General features: G+C 30.5%; 1 protein-coding gene across 1 annotated transcript in view; it reads left to right on the top strand.

The window, feature by feature from the left end:
- Window positions 1-368: 368 nt before the first annotated feature.
- Window positions 369-9,223, top strand: part of LOC106671005 — a gene marked incomplete at its 3' end in the record, with an annotated part of 156,615 nt that continues 147,760 nt past the window's right edge. Inside the window, exon 1 of the mRNA XM_024229416.1 lies at window positions 369-437. The remainder of the gene's footprint in view (window positions 438-9,223) is intronic.

Genomic DNA, 9,223 nt, shown 5'->3' with positions numbered 1-9,223 from the left:
CCAAAAAGGCTGGTGAAGCCCAAGGAGAATGTGATGGTTGTATCACTCCTTGTTGTAGTAAATTTTTTGTTATACTACGCATTTGTTCCAGTTCGATTGGGTTTAGCGGGTAAGCAGGCTGATTTATAGGAGCTATATCCCGCATGTATATTTTTAATTTATAGTTTTTTGCCTCACCAATATTTTCAGTCAAAACATCCGGGAAACTGTGAATAAGCCTTTGCCTTAATACTTCTGGCTTGTTTACAAGGTAAGAGGTTTCGTTAGTAAACATGGTAGAGTTTGTCTTAGTTTTTGTTTTACTGTTGTCCTCTAACTTTGTCCGAGGGAAATTAAAAGTGCTGTGCGTAACAATATTGCCCATTAACATGTCTATGAAAGGTGTGTGTGTGTTTGGTGTTTGTGTAGGATTTAAAACAATACCAACATCTTGTTCAGTAAGTAACTTATAAGTTTTCAATGGGTTATGTTCAAAGAAAAGTTGTTTATTTCCTGAATCTAGTATGAGTCCTGATTGTTTCATGAAGTTAAAGCCTAGCAATAAAGGAATTGGCATATTTTTTAAAATATGAACAGCTAATGGCCATGATAAATTATTGAATTTTATTTTAATGGAAGCTTGCCCTACGAGATTAACAATTTCTCCTGCAACAGAAACAACGGGAATGTTTAACTTTGAGTTAATATCTTTAAAGAATTTTTTGTGTAAATATTCGAAACATTTCTGCGATATTGCGTTAATTGTACTGCCAGAGTCCAGTAATGCTGGTACTTCTTTACTTCCAATTTTAACTTTGATAAAGGGTAATTTGTTTGTCATTTCAGGTTGTAGGTTTTCTGATTGTAGGGAAGCTTCTTTGTCTAGTTTTTTGGCTGTTTTGTATTTGTTGTGTTTTGAGATGAGGATTGGTTCGTTGAAGGTAGAGTGTCTGTAAAGAGCTGTCTCAATTTTAAGATGGTTTCTATGTTTTTATCTAAAAGTGCAAATGCGTTGTCATGTGAGGTCTTTAATGTTTTGTTTTTGCTCTTTTGATAATCCACATTTTTCCCAATTTGTCTATTTCTGTTCGGATTTCCAAATCCTTTGTTCTTTGTCCTAACATATGCAAAATTAGAACGGTTGTTGTTGTAATTGTTGCCTCTAAAGTGATTATAATTGTTATAATTTCTATTGCTAAAATAATTGTTTTGATCTTTGTTGTTATGATTAAACCTCCTTGTAGTGTTATACGGTTGATTATAATATTGATTGTTGTTAAAGGAATTGTTATCGTATCTGTATCTCTGATAAGTTTTGTTTGGATTTCGTTTGTTGAATTTTCTGTTAACGAATGTTTGAGTGTTAAATCTAGGCACTTGCATGTTATGATTATAATTGTAGTTGAAATTTCTAGGGGTTGAATTTGTTTTTGTAATGTCCGCGTATGTAGGTTTATAATTAAAATTGGGTACCGTATTATGTCCAAAATTAGCATATCTCTCATTCATGCTGATTTCAATTTCTTTGATTTTATCAAATAGATGCTGGTAACAAGTTAAATTGTCTGTATTGCCCATTAAAATTAAATACTTAGGATGTATGGCTGTAATTAAATGCCGTATGTTCGCGAATTCGTTAGTTTCCCCAAAAAGTTTTAATAGTTTCAATTGATAATCAATATATTGTCTTATGGGAGTGTTTTCATCCTGAGGGACGAAAAGTAACTGGGCTTTAATTTGAAAATATTGCTTTTCCGACATCCCATGTTTTAATAACGCCTCAGAAAATATTTCAAAACTTATTTTGCTGAAAGCTAGGGCATTATATAAAAAATTTGCTGTCATTTCATCAGTTTCTCTCTCTGCTAAAATAGCTAAAATTCTTTTAAATTTATTTCTATTACGTAAAACGATAGGAATCAGTTCGGTCAAAAAGTTAATTATTGCTGAAGGCTGATAAAGTTTGAAGTTTGGTAGTAATTTAATTTTTTTGATAAGAGTAGGAGAAATTGTGTGTTTAAAAAAGGTTTTATGCATATGAGGTATTTCAACAATATCTGATGAACTCTCAGAGGAACTATCATCACGTGAATTATGTAATACACTGAAATCTGGATATAATTTTTTCGTTTCTTGAACATTTTGTTTGCAAAACGTAGAGGAGTGAAATGTGGGTAGATTGTTATGAGTTTTTTTGGGTGTTTCACAAGTATCTGTTATATCAGTTACAGGTTCTGTTTCTATAATACCTTCTTGCACTTTTTGCATAGTCTGGTTTATTTGGCTTTCAGTTAAATTTAGTTGTTGTAAAGCCATACGAAAATTGGTGAGTTGAATATCTTTTTTTATACGAGGAGAAATATTAGGTGTTTGGGGAAGAATTTGTGATGTTTGTTCTGTTAGTTTTTGAGCGTTTTGCTGTGCAACGTCTGATATGTTTTTAATAAAATTTTCCATTTTTTCTGTTGCTTCTAATTCAGGCCAACTTTTTATAAAACTATCAACGAGCGCGTTTATTAGAGTTTTATGACTTTCATTTAAAACACTCTGAATGTATGTATGTAAGCTATCAATTTGGGCTTTATTGATATCTCCACATTCTGCCATCATGTGTTTTTTACATTTTTTATTTCGCCCCATTTTTTTTTAAATTTTGTTTTTAATGAAAATAGATTAATTTTATGATCACTGAGTCTTACGCTCTGCTACCACTATTTGTAGTGATTATTTGACTTTTTTATAGTCGGAGGATCGTACCTCAGTGAATCTTGAACAAATAGAACAAAAAACTTTATCTTCTAAACTAAATATATTGTAATAATAAATTATAAAAAAAGATCAATGCTTAATCACATAATTATATTAAAAAAATAAATTCCTAATCACAAATTATAAAAAGATTAGTGCTTACAATAAGAATAAGAAAAATACAAAAAGGAAAAATTAACCAAAATTCTTGTGCATGCACAAACAGAAACACTTACTGTGTGTGTTGTGTACAATGTACCTTTAACTAAATTAAAATCAAAAAACATAAACTGATAACACTTTATAATCAATTTTAAAACTTAATACGGGCCACGTTTTTCTTCTCACTTTTTCTTCAACAAGAATGGGCCGGTCAGCCCTATCTCCTCTTACACTAGGTCTATCTTTTCTATTCGTCCCCATGGTGGGGAGAAATAGCGGGCTTTATGAAATCAACGTTATAGCTTAATCACGTCAAACGTATGATAAATTATTACAATTTAATTATATTTAATATCTAATAATTATTGGATTTATATTGTTTTATATTAATACAAAAAGTTAATCCCATAGAACAAAGTAACCCGATTATAATTTCCTAAACAAACAAGAAATATTGTCAAAAATATTGTCGTATTTCTAAACTTACAGTTTTTATTATTTTTTGTATCCACATTTTATTTGTAAAAGGACATGGTAAGGGGGAAATAAACCAACATTTTTTGGCATTTTGTCGGACAAGATGCCCTTGTTCCCGTCGAGTTTAAGTTATCCAGAGCACTCCTAGTCCAGACATCAAACAACAATATATAACATTTATGTTGTAGTGAAATAGGCTCTGGGTATTTAACAAACCACAAAAATATTTTTCCTTTTATTACAGAAATAAGATGACACGAACTTCAATAATTCTTTACAATTATATAATCCTGCAATGGACAATTAAATACTTTTAAATAAGAAAATATATAATATTTAAGTCACGTAATGTTATTAATTCAAATGAGTGATTATCTATGAGCATTCAGTTTGTGGTCTTTGCAATTTCAATGTGATGCTTGAGGCAAAGAGTACTCTTCATTTTGTATTAGATTATTCGACCACTATTATAAAGTGTTAATTAGAAACAATCACTTTCAAACTTACAGGCATAAACAAATTAACTGAATAAACAGAAACTGTTAATTTATAGAATTTACAAAGAGAAACTAAACAGACCAATTTAGAATATTTAATCAATTTATATAATAGTAATTACACTCTAACACCACATATTAAAAAAATGAAATTCTGTACAAAATAAAATAAATAACTACATAAAATAGCAAAATATGTAGTAATAATTTCAAATGAATTGTTGAAGTGCTTGTTTTTATGCAGCAATAATTTATACATGCAAATAAAAACATTTCAGTTCCCGCTATATTATCCAAACTCCTGTATACTTCACAATTCATGGTAGACAGGTAGGGCAGTTGAAACCCGGGCCCGACTATTCGTACTCACGACAAAAGTTTTCAAAACGGCGTCAAAGTTAGGCAAAGTCCCCCCTTCACTACCGGCAAAAGCCCCACTCGGCGACTTGGATCTCCGCTAAAATAGAAATTATAGGGGAAATGAAAACTTTAAAAAAGTTCAGATCAGTTTTAACGCATGTTTTTTTTATCAATGAAAACGTTTTTAAAACTATTTTTATATTTTTATTAAACTCTCTTTAGTCTCAAAAACCACTTTAAGATGAAAAATGTGTTATTACTTTCGTTATCACCTCGAGGATGTCGGATATTGATAATTATTTTTATGATGTTTTTTTTTTTTCAATTTATGATAATACTATTATAAGAACTTAGCAACATAATTTATTATGGAAATAAATCACTTTAACCATCTGTCTTGTAATACCACATATAACAAACAGTTCAGTTTCAATGGAGTACAACATAATTTGAAAGCGATAATAATGACGTTTTGGTTTATACACTTACATTAGCGTATATTTAATTTACTTGAATAGACATAAATTTGATTTTTTTCAATTATTATTGATTCATATGTTTTTTAATATTATTCATGTACTATTTGGAGCACTTATACTTCAACTTCACTTGTACTTCGCCTTTCTGATTGTTACCAATAATAATTATAACAAAACATTATTAAAAACTTACAACTAAGAATACAATTTATACATTTGTGTGGTGATTAGTGACCGTTAATCGATAATTATTCAGAAATCGTGAGATGCGGTCTGGTGTGATGTAGGTTTCAGAAAAACATTTTCTTTATCGTGCCAACGTTTCGATCTTTATTGAGATCATCTTCAGGGCCTGGGATTTACAAACATTGTTTACATATAACAATTACATTTTGGATGTGGAAAAGTGAATTTATACAATGCAAAATATATTTTTTTATATATTCAATCAAAGTATTTCTACTCACTCAAAGTGTTTGTCTTCTGTGTAATTGTGCCATTCTTGCGTGTCGTGTCGAGAGTGCCAGTGAGATTTTGCTATTTTGTGTTTATATACGTTGGATTTTGAAGGGGTGGGGAAGGATGTCGGTATAGAAAAGACATTTTTGTATAAGGCGTCGGCTTCTTTGAGGTGAAAAGAGCCGACGAAGGGAAAAAATGTGTTGGTAATGGTTCGGCCAGATTATCCTTTCAGGATTATATAGAAAGGGATAAATAGGAAAAGGAAAGCTAAATTGTTGGGAAATTAGACTATGTGAAAAATATTTGATGTGTGGAATGTAATGTGATGATATAGGTATGTTATCTGTATTGAATTTGATTAATGATATTGGCGTAGCTGCGACTGAGTTTACATGTATCTGTTCTGTAATTGATGCTGTGTTTATCTCTGTTGATATAAACCATTTCTAAGAAATTACGTTTATGTTTGTTTTGTTCTGTGTGTAATACTTTTGGATTTTTGAAGTCGAAATTGTGTTGGTGTTCAAGATGGTGGGTAGCGAGTGCTGTAGGATTTTGCATGGGTTTTTTGCAATCATAGATATGTTGCTTTACTCTCTTGTCTAGATATTGGGATGTAAGACCGATGTAAGTTGCCGGACAGTTTAAACAGTTGATCTTGTAGATTACGTCAGATTTATTTGTTATTAGTGTGGGATCTTTAATTTTGGAAAAAAGTGCTTGGATTGTTTTATAATTTTTGAAAGCTATTTTGAATACTATGCAATCCAAAAATCCACAAAAGCAGAGGAAGAAAAAGACATAACACGATCAAAATGCATTAACACAATAACAAATCACTTACACCTCACTACAAATCAACACAATTTTCTCAAAAATAATCCTGACATACTCATTCTTTCTGCTGATAATACCAAACAAACAGTAGCAATCAGCGAAAAAGAGTACAAGGAAAAAATTGACAAAATTATCACAGTCACAAACACATACAGCATAATCAAATCAGACTCTATTCCTTCTCTCATCAAACCGACAAACAAAATTCTCCATAAAACACTTAAAAGAAAAGAAATTGACATATACACCTACAAATCACTTCAAAACAACTCACCTACACCTCCGAAACTATATGGATCTGTAAAAACACATAAACCCGAACACCCACTAAGACCCATAGTTTCGTTCGTAAACTCACCCGCATATAACATGACAAAATACCTATCCACCATACTCAACAACATCACAGATAACACATATAATACATAAAAGGGCTATTAGTTCGAGAATATTTCCAGATTGAAAGAATTTAAAAAAAATGTATATGATGATAATTTAGAAATTTTAAATTATTAAATCGATTAGGTTTCGTGGTTCGATTGAGCGATTAAATTCTTTTGAACTAATTAATCTTTAAATAAGGTATTGGTGAAGATAAAATTCAGTACCACGAGCGGGATTCGAACCCACGACCTTCGGCTAAATACAATACGAAACCTAATCGATTTAATAAGGAAAATGAAGTATACTTCACTAAAGCTCTTTGTGGACATTTTATTTGTTGCCAAGAATCAAATACATTACACGACATTTGAAAAATGGCGAAAAGGAGGGAAAATTCAATAAGGTTGAGATGGATAGTTCGTGTCCAAGCGTATCGAAGTCACGATAGCTCAAGTGGTAGGGGAGCGGCGTATTTAGCCGAAGGCCGTGGGTTCAAATCCCGCTCGTGTCACTGACTTTTTAATTAATTAATTAATTTTCAATTATTATTGATTCATATGTTTTTTAATATTATTCTTGTATTATTTGGAGCACTTATACTTCACCTTCACTTATACTTTGCCTTATTTTTTGGTTATTTACAATAATAATTATAACAAAAAATTATTAAAAACATTTTTATTCTTTGGTTCATAACCTATATGTATTTGTATTCGAGTCATATTTTTTTAATTCTTAAATTAGAATTGATGCTGGAGCTAGATCATATCTCATTTTTCAAAAGATCATTTTTATTTTAGTTAAGTTTTTTCCAATTTTATTAGCAAAGGATTTCATTTAATTTTATATTTTTAATAAATTGTTAGTTTTTTTCCAAACGCAGTTAGTATCATTTTGATCACCAGGTTTCTAAGATCTTTTTTTCAGATTTTTCCCCTATTTCTACATTGAGGGATCAAGAAGATATTAGCAACGCTATAGGTATTATACATAAACTTCAAAGCAGGTATTATTTATAACAAAGGCGATGCAAACACGCTTGCATCTGATGCCTGATAACCACTCAAATCTCGTTCTGTTCGTCTAGCCTACGCTGAATAAAACGTTTATACCACAAAAACGATTTACAAACTTGAAAAGTGATGAAATTAGACATTGAGAATTTGCCCTTTGCCCCCTTTGCCCCACTTTTCGATTTTCCAAAGTTTTCGACATGTTAATCATATTATATATTCTGTTAGGCTAGACTAAACTGATTAAAAATTTTATACTATATGAAATGGTTAACAAATGTAAAACGTCATGAAATTTGAAAAGTGATGAAATTAGAAAATGGGATAACCCAAATATTTACGGTTTGCTCCAATTGCAATCGACTCAGCAATGTGATTTACATTGAAAAAGACAATAAAATCCTTTTCGATTTTTTTTCGGTTTTCTGCGTTTTTCAGTACGCCGATTTACATCAAAAAAGACAATACAATTTTTTTCGTTTTTTTTGTGTGTTTTTCTCAAAAACTACGTGGTTTATGAGTTTAAGTCCTTTTCCAGTCGACTCAGCAGGTCGATTTACAGCGAAAGACAATAACAAATTTTTGATTTTTTTCTGTTTTTTGCGTTTTCTCGAAAAGTAAGTGGTTTACGTGATTAATTCGTTACTTTATGTCTCGAAACCAATTATCTTCTTCATATTGGTCGTAAAAAATGTAAAAACAATTTTTCTTTTTCTTCGAATATATTTAGAATAAATATTACGTATGTAATTTACTTAGAATTATTTAAAATAGATGATAGTCAAAAGTACTTATTGTGAATTTATTTAATGATGACGGGGAAAAAAATTCTTACTAATACAAAAATGTCTTTTCTATACCGACAACCTTCCCCACCCTTTCAAAATCCAACGTATATAAACACAAAATAGAAAAATCTCACTGGCACTCTCAACACGACACGCAAGCATGGCACAATTACACAGAAGACAAACACTTTGAGTGAGTAGAAATACTTTGATTGAATATAAAAAATATATATATTCTGCATTGTATAAATTCACTTTTCCACATCCAAAATTTAATTGTTATATGTAAACTATGTTTGTAAATCCCAGGCCCTGAAGATGATCTCAATAAAGATCAAAACGTTGGCACGATAAAGAAACTGTTTTTCTGAAAACTACATCACACCAGATCGCATCTCGCGATTTCTAAATAAATAATTCTTTCTGTTAAATTAAAGAAGATAGCAAAAGCGATTAAGTTTGATAATTTTATTACAGATATAATATTACAAAGATAAATTGTTTTACTGTCTTAGATCTATACAAAGTATGATTAAATATTTCTAAATTTTACAGAAATCGTCTATTTTCATTACGTCAAATCAGTTTCCGTAATAACGATCCCTTTCACGATATTCTATAGAATGCAGCCACCTTTGATTTAAAAATGGATTTGGATTTTATGAAAATATACTATCCCAGTTGTCCTATTTAGTACGATTTTATTCAATTATCAATTCATTTTAATGAACCTTTTGTTCTTATTTACAATAGTTAATAAAAAGTTATATTTATATTGACATAAGGAAAAATAACAGTCGTGAATGAGTTAATCTGATTTATTCAGGTGGGTCTGTTTTGCGACGTGCCGTTTCTTATTCAAGAAAAAAGAAATACTGTGCAAGCAAGGGCGACCCAACTCAATTGAGGATAATCCCTCACTCTCCAAACTCTAAATTTCTCTAGAATCTGCTAAATATCAATTTTTCCCATATTGCAGTCCATCAACATCTCATATGTAATGAAAAAAAGGCAAATTCAATCCTTATAATTAACAC

The sequence above is a fragment of the Cimex lectularius genome, unplaced genomic scaffold (assembly GCF_000648675.2).
Source record: "Cimex lectularius strain Harlan isolate CLEC.00 unplaced genomic scaffold, Clec_2.1 scaffold380, whole genome shotgun sequence".
NCBI lineage: Eukaryota > Metazoa > Arthropoda > Insecta > Hemiptera > Cimicidae > Cimex > Cimex lectularius.
Note: the sequence above shows the minus strand (reverse complement) of the source record. Positions and strands in the feature narration are given on the sequence as shown.